General features: G+C 36.9%; 1 long non-coding RNA gene across 1 annotated transcript; it reads left to right on the top strand.

The window, feature by feature from the left end:
• Nucleotides 1–841: 841 nt before the first annotated feature.
• Nucleotides 842–22,242, top strand: LOC120410280. The gene is made up of 2 exons (XR_005602329.1): nt 842–1,447; nt 1,950–22,242. It is a non-coding gene; the product is annotated as an uncharacterized LOC120410280 (long non-coding RNA).
• The last annotated feature ends 1,560 nt before the right edge of the window (nt 22,243–23,802 follow it).

The raw sequence follows: 23,802 nt of genomic DNA, 5'->3' as shown, positions 1-23,802 counted from the left end.
TTTTGCCCAGCTCCACTGGTATTGCATGACGTTTATGTACAGGGACACTTGACCATGGTACTTACTGGTTTAGACCTTCCTTAGTTTTTAAGCAAATGTGAGACAGTTAAAAAGTAAAGAAAGTGACCAAGCTTTTTTCCAACACTAATTTTGAGGTATCTAGTCAATAACAATTGGCTCATATTAAAAAAATGTTGTCTTTTTCCCAGCAGAACCAAGGCAGGTGCTTGTGTGGTATTCACAAATCCACCAAATGTGAAGAGGACAGTCAAAATGCAGGCCTGATGAGGAGTGTCATCATACTGAGTAGGAACTCTCACAACACTAGGGAAAAGTTTATTGTCTTGGAAACTGTGCAGCTAATCTCCTGATTCTGCTGGTTAATAATGAATAAAAATTTATAACAAACAACCCCAGAATTTGTATTAAACACTGGTGGAAATCACTTAACATAAATTTTGCTACTTCGTTTTCATTTGTGGTGTAAACTTTATTCACTGTTCCAGTGTGCTCTTTGATCTGTTGACCTATGGTTTGCTTCCTCTTTTTCCTGTGTGTAGTGGACAACTAAGCAGTTTCCCCAGGAGCTATATATACATATATTTGCAGTAAAGTTTGCTGGCTGAGTTATTGTTAGGATCGAAAAAAGAGTTTTATTTCCTTCTGTACACATTGCTTTTTCTTTTTGTGTGAATGCAGTGAGTTGTATAGATGCTAAATTACAGTGGTATTGGCTTTAATTTTAAATCATTTTAAGTCAAGTGTCAGAGAATCATAGAATGGTTTGGGTTGGAAGGAACCTTAAAGATCATCTAGTTTCAAGCCATCTGCTGCAGGCAGGGACACCTTCCACTAGACCAGGTTGCTCAAAGCACCATCCAGCCTGTCCTTGAATATGGGTATGATGTCTATGATATATGACATCATTTATAAACCATTTCTTCTCCATAGAGCATCTTCATAATGGGTGGTTGAACAACCTTGAAAATAAAACATGTATACATATTGCAAAAATATTAAACACTGCTATTGTTAATAATACAGGTCACTTTGCCTTTCAGTGTATGTAAACTTCTCTCCACATTTGGAACAGTGATTGGACATGAAGATTTTTTTACCTCAGTTATATACCAGTTCCCCTTCTCTTAAGAATCATCCAGAATCTGGACAAGCGTTAAGTCTCCTCTATGCAGTTACGCTTTTTATGTAGTCAGTAAGAACTACATGAGTTGCCATGGGCATCTTAGCAGGTTCCTTGTTTTAGCTGTGTCTCCTGGCATACAGGAGGCCTGGACTGGGCTTTGAGCTGAGAAGGAAACTTCTCCATTGAGAGACCATCCTTCACCCTTGGCTAGTACTGAACAACTAAAAGGAGAACTTGCCTGATTTGAAAGGAAGAGCCATCCATGCAGGAGAGGAGAAAAATGAAGATGCATCTCAAAGGCAGGTGAGAGAGGGAGTGACTGTTTCCTCTGGAAACTAGGGTAAGAAGGAAGCTTGGATAAACTGACCAAGAAAAATGAGATGCGGAACAGGCAACTGAGGAACAGAACACTGTGGGCATGGTTTATAGAGAAGATTTGTCACAGGATACAGTGTGGCAGGGTGAGGACCTTGGGCCTAGAAATGAATGAGATGAAGTAGTGGAGGCGGGAAGAGAAAGGGGACTGTTCATCACAAAAATAGGGTGAAATCTGGGTAAACAAAGATGTCGGTATAAGGTTTGGAGGCAGAAAGACCTATCATCGAAGTTTTCATTCTCCCAAGTGGTAATGTATTTTCACGTCTTAGCAGAATATTACAGTATTTCTTTCATCCATATGTGCACAATGTATTTCAATATATTAAAAAGATGGAATGTTTAATTTGTTGTAGTTTGTGTGTGCTATGCACATGTTTTCAACAGTGCAGGCAAGTGTACGATACACCTGCTTTTGCTTTCTCCTTAGGGAACAATGTTTTTACCTTCTTTCAAGTAGAACCCTATTGTGACAGAAGCTACATTCCTAACCTCCTGGGAAGCAAATACCAGAGAATAACAGAAGTGTCTGTATCCTGATTGTGTTCAATCAAGGTAGAACAATTAAATTTACTTCATGTGTTCTGATGATGTCCCATTTAAATCTGGACGATATATGCAGATTATCACCACGAAGAGCCTCTGAATATCAGTTTCTGTTATGCTTGCATCTGTTCAACAGAACTTAAATGAATTTATATAAACTAGAAATAAAGCTTAAAGAAAAATAGCATAATAGGCTTCATCTGGGATTACAGCAATTTAGAGAAGGAATATGTTTTGTTATTTTAAAACACTTATGGTTGCAAAGGAGCTCTTATCCAAGAAGCTGAAAACTTAGCTTATTTGAGGTATAATGTATGTCAAGAATATTAAAGCTAATATCCATGTTCTGAAGCTTTGTATACTTAATGTTAGCCAAAGATACCTTATCAATTGTTGCTGTGAAAAAGGAGTTAGCAACAAGATAGTCTCATTTTCAGAGGGCATTTTATTGATCAGGTTGCTACAATTTTGAAGGGAGCTTGAAAGATTAAGAAAGCAAGTGAATTAGCTTAATAAGGCTAAAAGCCACAGATGACATATAGAATTTAATAAATAATTAGATTAAGAATAATCTAGGCATTCCTGTGTTTTGATACTAAACTAAATTTTAAGTTCATTTAAAAAACAGACTTGATGTATGCTGCTATACAACAATTATAAAAACAACCAAAATGTTAAAATTTTTAAGCATGATGTAAAAATAGAATGCTCTACAGCTACTGCATAAATCCAGTCTAGTGTTCTCTGTAGTGTGTCCTGTTCAGCTAGAAGAAAAAGATGCAGTAAAAATAGTGACATTTTTTCATGTCTCTAGGAATTTTCATATGAAGACAGCTCAGGGAATTGAATGATAGACAATGAGAGAATGGCATATAATGTTATGTTTTAGTATTTAGAGGGTCTGATTTATATCTTTACATGATACAAAAAGCAAGGTAAATTAGTCAAGTTGGCAGGCAGCAAACCTTCATTGTATATATTTATGACCATGACCTATAAAAACAAGGAATCACAATGTTCACAAGGCTAAAATGTTGGTGAGTTACCAAAAACTGATTGTGTTAGATTTTTCCATTTTCATTTTTATATGTGTGAAAGGGGAATTTTGCATATTTACTGTTCAAGATTTTTTAATGCTTCCAATTTAAAAAAAACAAAGAAACAACAATCCTAAAACCTTTCTCATTACCTTTTGTAAGATCCTAACATTGCTCAACATTCAGCTCAACAGTAGAGCTGAAGAATATGCCTGAATACAAAATGGGTCTAGTAGACACAGTTACCGAATTAAGAAAAGATAGTGGGGGAAAAGGTAGAAAAATAGAGAACATACTAATTGGCATGACAACATGTAGTCCTGTAGCAATCACACAGCACTTTGTATTTTATATAGCATGACAAATGCAGTACAGTTCCTGAGAGAGCGGGAGAGAGACAACCGTAAGACACTTCCCTGTCACTTACAACCGTAAACTGGCACGTGTACAAGCTAAAAGCCAAAGAATGAAAGCAATTGGTTTGCTATAAGAGTTACAATTGATTAATTATGCTTGGGTGAGACTGCCTCTTTTGGAGGGTTTCATTGCAAAGCCAACACTAATTTTTTCTTTCTTTAGTGGGCACACTATAGCTTCCATTTCCTTCTGAGGTAACAAGTGCTCTTTAATGGAGGAGTGCATCTTTGAACTTGAATAAAAGGGTTGTTGTGCAGCGTAGGATTTAGCAGATGGGCTTAGAGAACCCAAAGCTACCGCTAGACTTGTATTTTACATTAGGAAAAGCTTTGCCATTTTAAATGTCTCTGTTTGCTACGTTCCCTACTAAGCACAGTAGTCAGGTGTCGTTCTGAGGAATCGGGCAGCTTAGCTTCCAGTGACATTGATTACACTCAACAGGGAGAGCATGAGAAAGAGTAGTGGGTGAAGTGAAAAGGCAATGCGAGGCATTTCAGGGAAGAGATTTGCACTCTAGCACTTGCATGTGGGCGATAATCTCTCAGAGAAACAGTTCTTACTCTGAAGTGGAGCAGAGCTGAATCTTCTGTGCTCACTTCAGGTTTAATCTCCATCCCTGCAAACTACCAGTGCAGCCTGTAGTTAAACATGCATTTACTTAAAATGAGAGGAGAATAACAGTAGCGAGAAGCTGCATCTTTAGCATGGAGCTGTGATTTCGCAGAGAGACTCTGGCATGTTAATCCCTGGCATAAACGGGTGCAATTCTCAATGACAATGCTAAGCCTGTTTACACATGGGCTGAGCTAAACCCCAGGATGACAGACAATGCTGTTCAAAATCATTCATTTAATCCTTTTGAATTTTTGTGATCTAACAACCAGAGATGTTTGTATTAAGAAAAGATGATATGAAAAAGCCATGACAGTCACTGACCATTACTTTCTTGACATACAAATTATGACAAACATAGTCATTATCTTATTTTAGATAAACATTCTGTCTTTTTATTCAAGAGTGAATATTATAAAGAGTGAATTGAATAAATCCTCAGTGATAGTTACCAAACTCTGAAATAAGATCTGCTTTTAAAATCAGAAACAGTCTGAGCTAGCTTATACAAAGAAAGAAGAACAAAATCCTCCTGGTAGTAAGTCTGCATTTTGTTTTACTGAAGTTTATGAGGAATCAATATAATCAGCAAGAACCTTTGGTTTAGTTTCTGTTTCTTTTACATTATTTTAATAGCAAAAGAAAGCAGATGGAAAAGGAGGCTGCATGGTACACAGTCTACAAAACATGCAAGTATTATTATATCACAAGATATTTAAGCTTGTAAGATATACAAGATACTAAACCACTCTCTTTTTCTTGCATCAGTTGGCTTGAGGCAGAGTATCAGAAACAGTAAATATTTATTGTACTTTGAAACAATGTTAGTAAAAGGCCTCAGGGTTAAATCTGAAAGAAAAAACTAATCTTTGAATCTTTGATCCAAATTTTCTGACATCTTTTATGTCAGTTTAAATCCAGAAGACTCTTAAAGTCTATAGAGCTTCTTCAAGATACTGACTAGCTGCTCACAACTGGAATCCAAGTTAATTGGTGCCTGTTTTGGTTTTGGTTGGGGTAGAGTTAATTTTCTTCACAGTGGTTGGTATGGTGCTGTTTTAGATTTGTGCTAAAAACAGATTGGTAATATAGAGATGTTTTTGTTATTGCTGAGCTGTGCTTGCACAGTGTCAAGGAATTTTCTGCTTCTTGTACTGCTTTGCCAGTGAGAAGGCTGGGGTGGGGTTGCACAAGGATTTGGGAGGGGTCACAGGACAGCTGACACCAACTGACCAAAGGGATGTTACAGACCATACAGTGTCATGCTCAGCATATAAATCTGGGGAAAAAAGGAGGAAGGAGAGGACATTTGGAGATACGGTGTTTGTCTTCCCAAGTCACTGTTACGTGTGGTGGAGCCCTGGCTGTCCTGGAGATGGCTGAACACCTGCTGGGCCATGGGAGGTGGTGAATGAATTAATTTTTTAGCTTTGCCTGTGTGCACAGCTTTTGCTTTACCTATTGCACTGTCTTTATTTCAACCCATGAGTTCTCTTACCCTCCCGATTCTCTCCCCCACCCCACCAGAGGGAAGTGAGCGAGCGGCTTGGTGGTTCTTAGTTGCTGGCTGGGGTTAATCCATGACAGGGCCTAATACTAGTTGTAAAGATAAAATTGCAAACACCGAAGTACAAAAATACTTTGTTCACTACTCTTACTTTGTTTAAGGGCTGAAATTTGGTTTGCTCACATATGTGTTTATGTTTTTGTGTAGGATATTCAGAATATTTTGTCCTACAACATTCTGTAGTCGGTAATAAGTTTTATGAAACTTAATAACCAATCAGATAAGCATGATTGATTAAGATAAGTGATTTATAATAAAATCCTTAAGACACGTTTGTTGTTTTTCTCTCACATACTTGAGAAAGTTCCTGTAAGAAAGTATGCCTATTCTTAAACTTAAAAGACCTTTGAAGTCCAAAATAACAAAGTTTGTGAAGATAGGAAAAAAAACCAATAAGGGAAAAAATGTTTTTTTTTAATGCATTGTCAGAAAGTGAAAATGCATATTTATGTTTTCCTATGTTTTTACATTTCATAGACATTGTGTTATTTCATTACCAAAAGACTTTGCATAATGTGATTCTAAGGAAATACCAGTAAAGTAAATGCCAGTACAAAATATAATCTAAACTTATATATGCTTTGGGCTTCTATTTTTTTCCGATTGTTCATTCTCCTATTTCTAAATTAGTCAATCAGATTAAAAAAGAAAGCAAACATACACTCTTTGGAAGTCACAGATAGTTGAAGGTAATGCAGGCAAATATTAGCTAAGTGTTTTTTCCAGTGGATTTTCCTTTCTTATGTGAGATCAAGAATAAGGCAGTCTTATCTGGTGTGTTACCAGCAATTTTTTTTTAGTAGAGGTATGCTGTATGTATGCTTCTGATAATTCATGTAATTTTTATATTCTTGTTTCCAGCTACACTACTTTCTGATTTATCTTAATAAAGCTTTTAGGGATTCTCAAGTGGAGTGTAAGTAAGTATTACTTACATATTTTAAGTATATGTTATCTAAGTATTACTGTTTGTATTCATAAAGTGAATAAATAAGAAGTTTGACATAAACATGTATGTGTAACCATGTGTAACTACATGAACAATGACAACTTCATGCCCAGCTTGTGTGGTGAGATCAGCAATGAACGTGCAAACTTTCCCCTAGGTAGCCTAGAGCAACCTTTTCTATCTCTCGAGAGAGTTTCAGTACTTCTTCTTTTAAAAACAAAACAAAACCACAACAAAACAGTTATTGCCAAAGATAAGCCTAATGGGCTTAGATTATATATATACATACATGTACATTTGTATATGTGTATGTATAAAAATAAAATGAGAGCCTAGAGAACATCAGCAGGCTGGGAGGTAGAGAAATGGAAATTGGCTGGCATCCAATTAAAGAAAGGTCCAGGCATGAGAAAAAAGGAATTCTTTAAATAGGCATTTAACGTAAGGTAAGAGAGAAAGATTGTTTGCTTAGAAGTTTTTCCTAAAACAAATGGTAGTATGGAATGAGAAGTTAAAGAAAAGCTAATAAGGGTCTTTCTATTCTTAATCTGCAAAAGTATACAAGCCATAACTTTCATGTTTGGACTTTTTAGGCACTTTTATGCAAGGGGCCTGCTGGGGATCCACATTCTTCTGCAGTCAGTATGGATGCTGAGTCATCAGGAAAGCTGGCTATTTGGTTTTTGGTTTCTAAATATAGAGGTGAACATTTAAAGCCCTAATCTGGGAACAGTGGACACTCGTATGCAGCTTTGGTGACATGAATGATTTCATTCTTAATAGGCTTGTATCAGAACCAAAGCTGTGCTTGTATTACACATACTCCTGAAAAACTGTGGTTTCCATGACAAAAAATTAATTAAAATTTAAAAATTATTAAAAGAAATATAGAAGAACAACGAGTTTCAGTCTTTGATAATCATCAGAACCCTCTCATAAAAGCTTGTGTATCTTTGCTATATGCAGAGGAGGTGGAACAAGTAGACTTCGGGGGAGGGAACATAACAGCAACCTAAATTAAGGAAGGAAGCTTAGGTTAAGCCTTAGAAGGGGTGAATTTTGCCTCTTTGATTGGGTTTTAGCTATTGTGTTCAGGGAATAAGGAGTGTGAGTTTGTGGGGGTCTGCCTGAAAATTGTCAGTTCGATGAATTATATTATCAGAGATTTATACTAGCATCACCTTTGCAGTTGCTGTACTATACTAACATTAGTACATAGGTTGGTATGGAGTTTTTTATTTCTGATGAAGTTCTGCACACTTGGTTTTTTTATTTGTATGGAAACTTTGCTAAAGTAGGACCTTTGATATTCAAAGTGCTGTGACAGAATCAGAACAGGCATTTTCACTTTCACTTAAGACGAATTTGTATAATTCAGTATTATATAGTAGGACCTCATTCTTGTTAAAGCAAGGTTTTACACTGGTGGTTCAGTGGTTTATTTTGACAGCAATTTGTGCCTCCTGCATAGATCCTAGCTGAAGAGGTACTTGCTGAATGCTTTGCCACCTGAAAATGTGGGGCAGGGAGGGAGAAATCTTGCCTGGTCAGCAATAATGTCAGTTTGGCTAAGCACGTACACTGCCAGCAGCGGCGTCGCGCCTCTGGCAGGGCAGACCTCAGCCACTGACTCACCCCTGGCTCTCTCTGCACAAATCTCTGCTCTCTGCAGAGCATGTGCAGCACAGGTGCCATCTCCCCATCCAGCTACCAAGGTCTTCCAGGAAAGCGAGTTCTTGAACAAGCTGTGAGGTCCCATGGGTATTGTTCTGGCAGGCCAGGTATGGCCCAGGGGCACTCCAGTGCCTGGCTCTGCTTTGAGTAAAGCACATGCTTCATTATTTAGATTGCTTACAGTCAAGTAGGTAAAACTCCTTGTAACTCTGAATTAAGGCAAGAATATCTAATAAGTGGATGGCAGCAGAGGAAAGACTGTTTTGAGGAAAAATACTTTTTTTCTTTAAACCTTGTGTCAAACTTTCATCCTGAGTATGCACAGTATGTTTCAAGAGCCATTTTTTGTAGGTGAAATAGCTGGGAATGGAACTCTTTAACAGGATGTAAAAAACCTGTAGCTGTGTTAAGTGACAAAGCTCTGGCCATCGCATCCAACATGCAGTGCTTTTGTACAGTGGCAATTCAGGTGCAGCTGATTCATCCGTCAAAAAAACAACCGTTACCTTACTGTAAGATGTGAGCTTCAAAATGAGGCTGTGCCCTCATTTTCTGTGAGAACTTGAAACATGCAAAGTTTGAGGTTTTAAAAATGAGTCGGCCATGTGTGAGTTTTAAAGCCACAACAAATTAGGAGCTCATTAAAATTTGAAAATAGTTGAATTTTATCAGTTTCCTTCCAGCTGGTGTAAGACTAGGACAGATGATTTTACAAAAAAAGGCGGTTTCTTGACAATATTATAGCAGCATGATGAGAAGAATCTTTTTTTGATTGAACTAGGGCAGAGGACTCTTCTAACACTTGTGCTACAAGGTCTGGCCCTAGCCATAAACATCTTGTCTGTTGCTCTCATGGAGTTTCTCAGCAGCATGTAGGTGGAGTCAAGGTCTCTGGACTCCAGAAGATAAATGCCTAAGATGTGACCTACAAGTGTATTTCTGCTGCCTGTGGTAGATATAAAGAAACCACAAAAGTCCAAATTGATTTTTCCAATAGTAGAAAAATCAGGAAATGTTTATTATCCAACCCACTTCCTAACATGTTCTTTGGGGAACATTGAATCCTTCTTTCAATTATGCATGATATGCTGAAGGTATTAATTTGGGACTTAATTACTGGTTTTTATTATAATTATTTTGGGTGCTGTCTTTCCACAGACTGAAAACCATGATACATCTCTTTTTCATAATTTCACTTTTTGCTGTTACTTGTCTATTTTCTACCTACAACATTTGAAATACTAGTGATTTTTTGCGTGCTACCATTAATATATAACAGATGAGGCGTTGATACAATTGAAAAAATACAGAATACAGGTGAGATGAGACAGAGATATGGAATGAATTATTGATTGTCTAAAATATAGCCACAATTCCAGCTGAAACTCTTAACATTGTGTGACCAGATATTATGTCTCATTTGAATCTTATGTGAAAAAATTTCCATTTTGCATGGAAAATGCAAAATATTTACTGTATTTACAAAACTGCTCGTGCTTCTTTCTCCAGTTTCACTCATCCCTGTTAATTCTGACAATGCTGCCATATGACTTGTGGTGAAATTAAATTAAAAAAATAAAAAAAAGCAAGTTGGGCGTAGAAAATACACTTGTGAATTTCTCAAATGAATGTGCCTTGCCACAAAGGGCCCACAGCAGCTTATTGGCCCGTGACTATCATTATACACAAATATTGTCCCTCTTGTGAGAACACTTCTAGTATGACACTTACGGTATAATATGACATGTTTTCTTTCATGTGATTCCTAGGGTGACTCTGCCTCAAATTTGATACAACAAATATTGTTCTGACCCTCAGGAACCAAGTAAAAGTTCCACCACAGAGTTCACTTCAGACAAGCTCTCATTGTAAAGAAATTTCATAGTCAGATCTAGAACTACTTTGCATACCTATTCAGGGATCTGTTGACACTTTGATGAGTGTAATATCAAGAGTTGTTCTGGGATATTCTTGATATTTTTGATTTTATACTTCCAGATAGAAAAATGTAGAATCTTTTCCCAAAATGAAAAGGAAAGAAAAAATGCTGCAATTTGAGTATATCTGTACATTGCTGTGTTGTCAGACCTGTTTTTTAAATTAGTTTTTAAGTTTTTCTAAGAAGTGCTTTAAAAAAATACTGATACTGGTGTTCAGCAGTCACAAAACAGAAGCAGTCCCATACAGAAAAGGCCCATAACAGAAGCAGCAGAATGACTTAATATGAAAAATTTTTTAAAAGGAAACTAAGGTATTCTGCATTCTCATTTATTAGACAGGGAGAGAGAACTGAAGAGTAACCTTTAAGGAACTCAAATTGCACCTGAATAATTTGCATTTAGAAAGGATGTTCCTTTCGTGTTCAATTGGTTTATTGAATCTGTGCTAGATTCCTGTAAATGCTACGCAGGTTTTGCATCTCCAGTATTTTGCCTAAATGAAAGACTAACCTTTGGAATCTGGCTTGCCTATATTACATTTATGTTTAGTCTAATAGAGGTGAAGAAAGCCATTGAACTGAGTGGCACAAATTCTCTTGGTCCTTTAGAAGCAGCTTTAACAACAATCTCACTTGGATGTTCAGTGACAGGAATTAACATTATTCCTATACATAGGAACATCCTTCTACTTGAAACAGCCTTCACAAATTCATGTTTCAGTAATCTACAAGGGCAGAGTGTGGTGCTGAAGGAGGAAAAGCTGAATATACTTTTCATTCCTGTGAGGAATTAAAAAGAAGGCAAGTGCTTTGAGTGGTGAGCAAGTCTGCCTTCATTTTGATTCTACTGGTCTGCCATAAAGAAACTTGAAACAATGCTTATTTTACTGAAGAAAAATATTTTGAAAATTATTATCTTAAGGAGCTGTGGGGTTGGTGTGAATGTGGACCGAGGTAATTTTGTTCCTTTAGTATGCAGTATATGTTGACAGTAAATTTTTCCTGCATACAGTGGTTATAAGAAGCTTTGCCTTGGGGGTTACACAAAAAACTGTATTAGAAGTATAAGAGAAATCTTGCCTTGTATGTGGAACTTCTTAGTAATACACTTATTTCAGTCTCCTTCTGTTTCAGCATTTGTGTGTAGATCTCTCAGGTATCTTGTACAGTCTTTATGGACAAGGTAGTATATTTAACAAGGTGCCTGAGACTTGTAATATTTTGGAATTTGTTTGTGATTTTTATGCAAAAGCAAAATCATCTTGAAATCAGACAGGAATCTAATTAGAGAATTGCACTCAGGAAGTGCTTTGTGGAAAAATACCCAAATTGGTAATGGGGATTAGGTATTTCATATTCTATCTAAGATACCCAGCATTAGACACATCAGATTGTAAATAGCATTTTTGAGTTTATTCCTAGCAATAAGTACTTCTTTGTATTAACGCAGGGTGATAGTTTGGTTCTGACCCTAAAAAGCAAGAAAAAGCTAGTATCTTTGTGGCATTGCACTCACACTCTGTTTAGGGGAACTTAGCAGTAACAGTGCAATTGCTCTTTCACCTGGAGTCTGGGATGTCCTGAGTTATTCTGAATGTGTGCTAGCCTCAGTTATTGGTGCCCTGGTCCCCAGATGGATTTTTTTCTTTCACTTCTCTGCACCATTCCTTGTCAAAAAGGTTACTCTTACCCTTTACCACATGAAGGTAGAAGGGCTAGAGTTTGGAATGAGAGTACTGAAAAGTGAAAGCTTCTATAAAAGAGGAATCATAACTTTTTTCAAAAAAATCCCTATGTAATCTTTGCTTTCATATTGTTGAATCCCACGGCAAGAAACTATCCAGTAAACAGTTTGCCATTGCTAAACATCAGGACCAAATAACAAGATCCATGGATAAGATAACCACCATAATAAAGGTTGACTAAAGCTGTATATAAACAAAGGCTTCTCAGACAACCTGGATATTTTGTATGTGTCCCATCAGCAAAAAAAGGCATGGCGTGGCTGCAATCCTTGAGTTCAGTACAGCTGCTAAGCTGTAATTGGTTATGAAGCTGTATGAGAAATTATCCCATCCTGGTGAATAATCATCTCATCTCACTCATTGTTAACTCATTGCTTGCTCATGGTTGGGTTAGAGTGAGAGTGATATGGTAGCATGCACAGCAGTAAGTTTGGCACCTAAGACTTGCAGCTAAGACAGAAGAGTGCTGTGTATTCTCAGAGATGGAGGATACAGCCCACCTGTCTTCTGTTCTTTGCTCTACCTGTTCAAAGAATAATAAATTGGTATCAGTATTCTGCTCTATTTTCTCTAGGCACTCCAAGAATGAGATTTGGCGTACTTAAGAGATATACTAAAGCTCAGAAATAAAACATAGGTCATCTAGAACAATGGATCCTTCCTCAGTAAGAGCAAAGCTTGACCATGACAGTTTTCTTTAGAAACAATTTACCTCTGTCTCAGAAACTACCAGTAAGGAACATAAGTATCCATATTTGTGTGCATGTGTGTGTAAAGCAAAATAAAAGTTCCAAAACAAAGCAAGTTGACTTGCTTCTTCCCATGTCCACATAGAATCAGAATCATAGAACTACATAGATAGCAATTGTGTTGCTTTATGCATGCCTGAGGTGTGATCAGGAAACTATAGAAATACACAAAAAATAGAATGAGAAAAAGAAACTAATGTGCAGAAATGTCTTGCTGCTATTTTGTTTGCCTCTAAATGCTGTTGTAAAATAAATAAGTATGTGCAATTGACCATCTATTATCCTTTATCCATAAGGATCTAAAACCTCAATTTGGAACAAGTTTTACAGCGCACTTCATAACTTCTTTGGATTTTTTAAAACTTTTTAATAACTTGGCATATGAATTTATGAGTGTACTGTGGTACCGTCATCAAAAAGAAGATCAAAATAGTGACTAGAATAAGTGAAAAGGAGATAGAACTGGCACAAAATCTGTATGGAACAAAGAAGTTACCTTTATTATTCAAAGTACAACTCCTGTTGGGAACTTGCGTAGATATCATATAAATCATGATGGAATAGGTCCTCTAATGAAGGACCATTATGATGGGAAGCAGGTAGTCTCCATTGGAAATGAAAAGCTAGGCACAATTATACTGGTTGTTAGCGTGCAAGCAGCTAAAAGAGCCCTGTATGTTATTAGGCACTTGCCCTTACTACCTGAAGTGGAATTGTCTGATAGGAAAATTGGGTGGGACTTTCCATGGAAAAAAATGCAAATTGTGTACGAAGTTGTCTGTATGAGTCTTATGACTGATTTTAGTGGCTTAAGGTAAAGTTTTCTTGGCAATGAAAGAAGTATTTTGGCTCTTCCTGAGGTCTGTAAGCTTTATTAAGCACATGCATGACAAGTAATCTGATAGCAAACTGTTTTCTTTGCCTCCCTAGGACCCTTAAACGTTGACTGAATCCCTTCATCTGAGACAGGCATTGCTTTCACTGTTGTTTCTATGACAGATGAATGTGAATGGTGAATCTATCTTTGGAAAGCAGATGATGAGATGCATTGTCTTTTAGTGGTCAAGTCTGATAGACATCCTTATTTATGTGTCAGTATTGAGTCTTATAAAAGATTTTTTCAAAAGTGAAAATAAGTTTTCCTGAGAGAGAAAGATAAGAAATAAAGGATTAGTATATCTCTCCATACAATAACTGCTACTGTGAAATTCTAGCCCTTTTTCTAATGCTAGGTTAAAAGTTGGAACTTGTTAAAGGCCTATGATTCTAATGAGAGATTTGCTCCTGACTTCGGGATGATCACAGTTTTACTCCTATGGTGCAGCTGGGCTTTCCTAGGAAAGCTAATGTATAAAATACAGCCTCTGCCAGCACATCATCAATGCAACATGATGGGAAGAAGGTAACACTGAATGACATCCATAGCCAATAATAGCTGCTGTGAGCATCCTGTCAATCAGTGTATTAATGTTAGTTACCAGCTTGATTAATGACATGGAAACACTTGCTCTTTCTCTGAATAGTGTCTGAGTGCCTCCTGCCAGAGCAATGGAGATCACCTTCTGCTGAGCTTATACATATATGCAGGAATAGAGCCATTATGGGTGTTTCAGTGCATTGTGTAATATCCTCTTCCAAATTAAGGAGGCTCTGAGATATCATTTAGTTTATCCCTGCCTGTATTTGTTTGCACACTTAAAATTGGCTGACTCTCAGACCAAGTGGTGCCTTGTAGCTTTAAACTCAGCAGTGGCTGTAGTCTGTGTTAGGGAATTTTTCTGTCTCTATAAAAGACAAACCAAGACTCATACTAAAGATGGCCCTGGAATTTCTTTGCAATGATCCTCCCTGAGAAACTTCAAGTCTCTTGATTGCAAATAGGAAATGCTTGAAGAAATGTGTGTATATGACAGAGTGAGCTTGAGAAGGCAAGAAAAGGATTTCATTGAATAATTTCCAAAAAATAAAGTGAAAAAGAATTATTTATATCAAACCAGAAGGAAACAGAGCAGTAGCATGCGGGGATAGAGTCCTTTTACTGTCTGAAAGTACTGAAAGTTTTACTCAAGGCTGGGCAAAGTTCTGCATTGTGGTATTAGATGTCAACATCCTGAGATACTCAGCTTGGCACAGTGACACCACTCCATTGCCTCATTTCATGCTAGTATGTTTCAGGCTGTGTGCTGAATATGTCCAGAACTTGGCTTTTTATTCTGTGTGCAATAGATTAAATTTTCCTATTTTGACAGGTAATATCTTTAGCAGTGTGCTCTGAAATGCCTTAGGAATTCAAGCTGTCCCTTAATCAATGCTGCAGACAATGCAGTTTTGTTTTTTTTTCTCTAATGTATGAACTATGACAGTAGATTCATCCTGGCATACATCTGTCAGACCAGACTGAAAGCATTCAGTTAGCATTACCAGCACAGGGCCAGCAAATAGGAGACAATCTAAAAAAGGGGGATTGAAATATAACATAGCTGGGAAATATAAGATATCTCAAAATAAGATCATAATGGAGGATATAAATTGCACAGGAATCCAGACAGCAACAGGACATCCTCAAAATATGCTACAGTATCTGCATACTGATACTGACTTTTACAAATATGCAACAAATTGGGATTGTTTGTGAAATGAACAGCTATGGGTCAAGATGTAACATAACAGAAAAAACAACTTTGCAAATATAAATATTTATTATTAGTGGACAGTAACTGCTTCCTACTAAAATTGGCAAGAATTATAAACCCTTTTAGTACTTATTGGAGGATTAGAAGGCTGATGAGAGAGTGTAGCAAAAAAAAATCTTGTGCCTTCTAGAAAAATCAGCAAAGCTAACATTGCCAGACCATAATGGAGAATACTCCAGTGTACTGAGAGCTACTGGGCTGCAGATCCACCACTAAAAATCTCCGGTGCTTGATGCTGAACCAAGAAAAGAAAAATACAAAATGAAAAATCCTGCATTGGCTGAAGGACATGCAGAATTCTTTCCCATCTGTACTTTTGGTGATTGTTAATACTTGTGTGAAACACTGCTGGACTGCCATAGAGCAAATTACAAGCAAGAGATGAATGTGTCTGGTTTGATCTTTGAGCTTCTTTGATATGATGCAGGTAAGAGTTAATGTCATCTCTACATATTGTGGCATGTTTAACATCTGCTGTTCCTTTCTGGGTTTGTTTGCAGTTTCAGTCCTTAGCTTATGACCTTTCCTTTTTTTAATTTAGCCATTGATTACAGCCCAGAACATGTGATTCATTTGAACTGCAAAATCCCTGTTTCTTATGGTACTAATAAGCATTGTGCCGACTGAAAGCTGTAGCAGAAGAGAAAGGGAGGAGGCCTAACAGGCTTGACACTGTCTTTTGTCGGTGTTGCAGCAAGGGGAGAAGGAAATATGTATAGGAATTGTCTTATCATCATGCACACATACACATGTACATAAGCTTTTTTTATTTGTTTATCTAATCTCTTGGATGCTTTTTCAATGCCTGTCTTAACCCTTTGTTCTTGAAGTAAGCAAGGAAAAACTATATGACAGGCATTTAATTTTTTTCTTTCTCAAGAGCAGCTAGTGTCCCTTGTGCTGAGAAGAAAATGGGACTGTGTGGAAAGCTAAATTTCAATTAACACATCAAAGGGCAGTTTGTGGTGTTTTGCCTATAGCTAGGGTTTAACTGAGTTGCAGGACTCTGGGAATTTTGTGTTTTCCTATAGGCTCACTTACTGCATTCTTACCTCTCCTACTTTTCTGCTCTTCCTCTGCTTCTCTGAAGGGGACAAATGAAAGCAGTATAATCTTGTTGAATATGGTTCTTGCTGATGAATTAGATGAACAGCTGCTGCGAACAGTCTAGGAATACAATTTGGTGAAAAAAAGAGATGAGATCCAAACAAATTCCCTTATTATGCCATTCATTCTATATGCAGAATTATACCAGATTGGTGGAAAAACGGGAGGGCCTAAAATTCAATTTCACTTGAAGCTGGTGTAAAAAGAAGCAATTCTACATACATTGCAGCCACAAAAACATATATTTATAAGCACAGGCTTTTGCTTTGTAGGTAGAAACTGCACAGCTGTATACATTTGATTTTCTACATGCATAAGAACTTATTTTACAGGCACAACTATTGTACTTTCTTCTCAGTATTTCCTGAACAGTTATGCTAATTCTTACATTATGTAGTTCATATCTTTTCTTTGTGCTTTAAACCAGGTTGGGAAGGGGGAGAAAACCCTACATTTTGGCATGCAGGACAATCAAAAATCCAATCCAGAAAATGGAGAAGTCATTGGTGTGTCAGTGTTCCTGCAATATCCTGAATGTGCACATTTTTGCATTGTAAAAATCCAGCATGCAATTGTGTGTTAAGATTGGAAATTAAAGCTAATCTCCTCAGTTGCCTTATGAATGTTATACACAAAATGAAGCAATAGCATTTTGCCTTTTTGTCTTGCTACTTTAGTGAATTCTTTCACAGTTGTTTTTCACCTAGCAGAGTCTGGGAAATACACAAAGAATTAAACACACCGTCTACAGAAATGGGAGAGCCAAATGGAAGAGAATTACATTGATCTTGGATCAATTAACATTTAGCGTAGTTCTAACAATTCACATATTTTGGAAAGGTTGATGGGGATCTTGGTAATCTAGGCCTGCTAAAGCCTTTGGCCACACATCCATATTTTGAACCAGATGTCTGTGGTTTACTGACTTGTTTCCTTTCATCCCACTGCAGGCCAGTAGTAGGAGCTGGATTCTTTTCTCGGTTGGTGGGTTTAAAACAAATTGAAAGCTTCTTATGCTACGTACATTTTGTAAACGAAAAGCTTGGTCTGAAAATATAACCATTTTAGAGTTTTAGGCAAGTAATTTTAAAGAATTTAAAATGTTATTCTGGAACAAAATTTTTTTCATGCTTAGAAAATTGGAAGAGGCCTTCCTGGTAGATACAAAAAATGGAAAAACAAATATGTAGTTTTTAAAATTGACTCTTAGAAATAATCTAAAAGTTTAACAGTACTCATGAAGACTTCAACATAAATGATATTTTGGTTTCTTTAAAAGGGATCACATTAGTTCTCAGGATGGAAGTGTCACGAGATCAATTGTAACTATACCTTGACACTCTGTGCCTCTATGCATGTGCATAGCTTGATATTATCTAAGTATCAGTAACAGTGATACCTAAAGCTACCGAGGGTAAACACAGGTTTCTGATGACAGCATCTTAAGTACAGGAGAAAAGCTCCTGTGTGGTTATGTTTATAATACCATCATATCCCCAATGCTGACAGAGCTTCATTGACAGTTCTCCTATGAGCTGTTTTTCTGTATTTCATGTATCACTTCTCTTTCTTGATGAAAATCATTGATATTTCTTCACTTTAAATAAAGACACCACGAATTAACATCATAATAACTTTTAGTAGCCTGGTTATTTTAAAGGAATTCAAAATCTCAGTTTGACTTCTTAATGGTTGTAAAAGGTATGTTTTGGACAATAGAACTGTATTTTAACAAATAATGTAATTAATAAAGTATAACTCTTTGATACATGTATGTTTAAAAAATGTTAAAGCTAGTTTGTTTTTTTGGGGTTTTGTTCTGAATGATTTTTTATTTTATGTGGAGGTTTGCTATACTTTACTAAGCCCTTGGGTCCCCAGTTGTAACAGTTGTACTGCTTAATCTGTAGCAGCCAAGTTAAATGAAACAGGTTCTCCAGTCATGAAATCATTACGGGGGGGAAAAAAAAGGAGGTCCAGTCCATCCCTGTTGTGGCAGGAAGTGGGTAACTAGGTCATCCCTGACAGATGTTTGTATAGGCTGCTGTTAAAAACCACAAATGAAGGGGATTCCACAACCTCATAAATTTATTCCACCTAATTTAGACTTTAGGTTGAAAGGATTTTTTTTGCTGTAGTTTCATTTTTTACATCTAGTCTACTCCGATGCAAATTAAGCAATTACTTGTTTTAATTCAGGTGTGTACAAAGATCTGTTGACCATGACTTTCTGTATGCAACCTTTTATGCATTTTCCTCCCAGTCTTCTTTTTCTGAGAAAGCCAAGCCTCATTTCTTCAACCTTTCCTTGTAAGTCATATTCTCAAAATATCATTCTTGTTGATTTCATTTCAACTTCATCCAAATTGTTGAAATTGTTCTTGGAGTGCATTGCCCAAAATTGCACAGAATGCTCCAGCTGAGACCTCAGCAGCACTGAAGATTGCAAGATAATTAGGTCCTGCATCTCACATGCTGCACACTTCCTACTACATCTTGGAATGTGAAATGCCTTTCTGCAACATCATCATGCTGACTCATATTTAGTTTGAAATCCACTTGAACCTTCCTAGCCTTCTTTGCAATCCTGTTGCCTTGTTAAAGCATCCTCAGGTTATATTAATATATGGTGTTTTATTTTTGTCAATTTCCCTCTGTCTAGTACGAGTTTATTGCAGTTGTACTGTTTCTCACATAATCTAAATATTTTGCATTCTGATCTGCTTTCCTGTGTTTGCAACCCCCTTCCAGACTTTTTGCAAATGATACAAGTTTACTCCCTTTCCTGTTTTCCAAACTGTTCAATGAAAAATTGAAGAGCATAGGACGGATGAGAAGTCCCTGAAGGATGTTGCTGCCATTCTGCCCTACTCTGTCAGGGAACCATTAAATAAATACTTTTTGGGAGAAATACTTCATAACTTGTGTATCAACAATTACTTGAATTTGTCTACACCATTTTTTGTATTGCAGGCAAAATTAGAGAGGACATAACTAAAGGCTTTTTTAAAGTACAGATACCCCATTTACTGCTTCCTTCTTGTTCAACAGGCCTGCTGCCCTTTCTAAGAAGGAAATTGGAGAGGTTTGACACAGTAATGATTCTAAGATTACATTTTAAAATCTTACTACATAATTGTTTTCTATCATATTGTTATCTTCATGCCTGTACACTAACTGCCTAATAACCTCTGACAGTAGCTCTCAGAGATGCATGGTTATTTATGAAAGTTAGGCCAATGCAATTTTTTTTCCTAAGACAGGCATTATTTTCCTCATTTCTAGTCTTCTAGGACCTCCCTTGCACTTCATGAATTTTCAAAAAAACCCAAACCAAAACAAAAACCTCTCCACAACACCCTCCCCTGCTCCCATCCCAGAATCATCATACAGAGATTATTTTATCTTTTAAGTGCTCCAGGGTAATTTTTAGCACATTTTCCTGTGGACACACAGTTTATATGATCCCACATATGACCAGTCAGAACACACCATGCCTTTTGAACTTGTTGCTCACTCTCCAACTGAACGGGACTGAGTAGTTGTGATCTCAGAGATACCACATTTCTACAGATTTTGTGAAAATAAGCAGGTAAATAGAGAGTTTTCCATGGCAACAAGGAATTCAGTGTAAATGAAACCCTGATATCAGGCATTGGAAAACTCACAGAAGAATGTTATGAATATTTCAGCTGTAAACTTCAGTCATACTTTTTCCTCTGGGCTAATGCAAACAGGAGACACAGGGCTACAGGGATGCTGGCTTTATCCACTGCTTTCTGAACTACATGTTTAAGTCAGCAGGATTGGAAACTGGCATTCCTTAATATTGCTTAACACATTCCTTCCCTTTTCTGGTCCATGTGTCTTAGACATTTCTTAAAATTAATTGCTTTGCATGTCTGACACTAAGATATTTTGTAGACACATTCGGCAAATAAGAGCACTGAATATACGTCTTCTCTGTGTCACATTATTTGCTATCTTTACTTAGATACTGGATTTGAACTTTTCTTTGTCTCCCTTAGTTTGTGTGTGTGTAACCTTTTATTGGCTTTTAGGTCCTTTCCTAGATTAACTCATTTATCCTCTTAGCCTTCACCGTTTGTTCCTTGTGTGAGTTTACTATTCCTTTAAACCCATTTTTAGTCATTGGTTCTCGTTTTCACTCTTTTGCATGATTGCTTCCTGTTTTTTAGTTAACCAAATAGCTCCTGGTGAAGCCTTGCTGCTCTCTTTCAGTGCTTACTTTACATCAGGGTAGTCTGCTCTTGTGCCTTTAATACACTTCTTTCAGTAACTGATGTATCTCCTATGCTCTATTTCCTTATTAATTTCTTCCGAAAGATCTACCCACCCATTCAATCCGTAAGCCAAGAAAAATCCACTTTTGGTAGCCCATACTCTTTCTGTCACTCTATGCTTTCTTTGGCATCATTAATTTTATTGTTTTGTGATCAGTTTCGTGTTTATATCTTCCACCTTTTTCTCATTAGGAAGTATTAACTGATGAGCTAACTATGCAAAATAGCCTTTTCTCTCTTATCCCCTCAACTGTCTGAAATCTCAGTACTCTGAAAGAAAGGTTGCTCCAAATCTGCTGACTATGGGGCTGTTATCTTTTTTTGGATCTATGCTTGGACAGAACAAGGGATAGGACACTGAACTGAGTGGCTGTCAGAACAGTTGGAGAAAAGCAGCTCCCCTATTCCCAGCACAGGGGGCATTGCAGAATGATGCAGCAGACCAGCTCACCTAGAGCTGGAAGGGAACAGAGGCAGAGAATTTGTAATTAGAATACTGTTATTTTAGTATATAATATTTAATCATCTTCCAGGCTTAATGTTGATGTTTTGTGGCCAAACAAAGAAGGCCTTATTCAACAATTACAAAAAACCCTGAACCCCTTAAACTGGTAAGACTCTTGCCTGAAAAAAACATCAAGACACGCCCCATTGCTATTGGAAACCACATACAGGCATGGCTCTCTGCAAACACTGTCTGCCTCTCATGGCTTAAAATCAAAGGCAACAAAATAAGCTCCAGGCAAGACAGATACTTCAGGAAAGAAGATATAAGGTGTAAAGAGTGAGACAGAACTATGAAAGATGTGTGGAAAAGCATGAGCTTAAAAAAAACATGGAGAGGAAGCCTGACAGATAAGAGGGGCCTGTTTACCTGAGAGCAGCATTGTAAAAGGAATAGTCTGAGTGTAGGAAAAATTGCAGGGAAGAGCAGACAAGTAGATTGCAAGGGACATGGGAAGAAAAGTAATATAATAAAATGAAAACAGACAGGTGGGGAAAAAAAGTGAGTGTAGCATCCATCAAGATGATTTCTTTTATTTCTTCATTGGGGAACATTTAAAACCAAATTATTTTTTATTAAAATGACTTAAACAAGAAGATTGTAAAACTCTCCTTGATTCTGACTAGAATGTAGCTAACAATCAAAGTAGCTAGAGTTGAAGTCAAAAGGAACATTTCTATGGCAAAAACCCCCCACAAATTCCATTAAATTTTTGTGTTTGGTTTGACAGGAAGCTGTTTGCGGGCTTCATGGAGATTTGGAGCAAAAATCATTACAGCAGAGGTGGATCACTGGATCAGACTAATGGTGATGATATTAAAGGTATAATAAATGCTGTTTATGACAATCACATAGATTATAAAAATAGATTTGTGTTTACATAGTGTTTGTGTCTATTTCTTAAATGTAAGCTTAATGTGATAACATTGTTTTCCTTTTAGCCTCTCTGCATCTTGATATGCTGGTAGGGAAGATACTCTTGTATATTATTTATGTAAGGTTTTGTTACCTTTCAACTCAGAGTTGCCAGCAATATTAATACCAATATTAAAAATATTATAAAGCATGTAGTGCAGTATATGGCTCAAGGAGACAGCTCTAATTCAGTGAGCCTCAAAATTGATTTAATGGAGATCAAAATCACGTTTTCCTATAAAAGTGTTATTGCACTAAACCAGTTTTAGAAAACTTTAACTAAACTTTAAAATTAATGTTAGTACAATTGCAACATTTCTATTTGCTCATAAATAGAAATGCTTTGTGAGAAACAGGTGCAGAAGCTGTTCCAATCTGAGACGGCGTTCTATCACAGCAATGCACTTGCTGTCACAGTCACATGGCATTTTACCTTGTGCCAAAACTGCATTCTGAGTCTTCTGACCTACAGAACACAGACTGGGAGATACTAGTCATTATTCCAACCCAGACTGGCCAGGAGCTTGTTGGTCTGATACAGGGAGGGTCCATACATGTGCTCAGTTGCGTTAGGAGAAGGAAGGACAGAGTGTTTGAGCTACAAACTTCCAGCATTCACCAAGACAGAAGACAGTACTTTTTTCTATTATGTTTTCACAGCATATTACATTACATCTAACCTAGAAATGTCATAAATACTTAATTTTGATGATGAAATAATTTAGGCATTTTCTACACAAGCTGCTGCACCAGTGTGTCTATTTAGTTGTAAGATTATTTTTCTACTATGTTAGTTAAATCAGATTGGCTGCTGGTGTTGGCATAGTTATAGGATGTGTGTAGGTCTTTCTACATATGGGATAGGTGAATACATGTGGATACATATTTTTATGTATAAAATTCATAAATATTGGCAAATATACAGTGAGGCATACTGTAATAGCTTATGCTTTAAGAAATACCAGTACGGGTCTATTACCCAGTGCCAGGCTGACAGGGAACTAACAAAGAATTTGAAATTTCTGTTTCACTGGCATTACAAATAATTGAGGGGATAAACCAAAGGATACTAAGTCTTGGTTGCTCTACTGTCTTGCACCAAGTCCAAGATGATGGAAGAAAGTTATAGGCAAAACAGATGCCAAAAGCATCAGAAGTAAAGACCCTAATGCTATCTGAGTCCTAACGTTTCCCTGATTTGTAGCTGATAGAGACTGATTTCAGTTTGGAAGCATATAGTTTACTACTTTTCCAAGGATATTGTAATTTCTCATAACTCTTGACTTTCATTCCTAAAAGTACCAGCCTGCTAAATCAAGTTCCTCTTCTATCTCTACTTCTTCCAATAATCTCGTGAATTTGAGGCCTTTCTTCTAATTACTGATTTAATTTTAAAACGGTCTTATTTGGGACCTATTTGTAAACATACATTATTCATATAATCAGTTACCTGGTGTGGTCAGTTGCTACGCCTTGGTATTGCAGTATCTGCTGCTTGCATGAAACCTAAGCCAGCTAATAGCA

The sequence above is a fragment of the Corvus cornix genome, chromosome 7 (assembly GCF_000738735.6).
Source record: "Corvus cornix cornix isolate S_Up_H32 chromosome 7, ASM73873v5, whole genome shotgun sequence".
In the NCBI taxonomy this organism is placed as follows: Eukaryota; Metazoa; Chordata; class Aves; order Passeriformes; family Corvidae; genus Corvus; species Corvus cornix.
The sequence above is the reverse complement of the archived record's forward strand: the minus strand, read 5'-3'. Positions and strand labels throughout refer to the sequence as shown.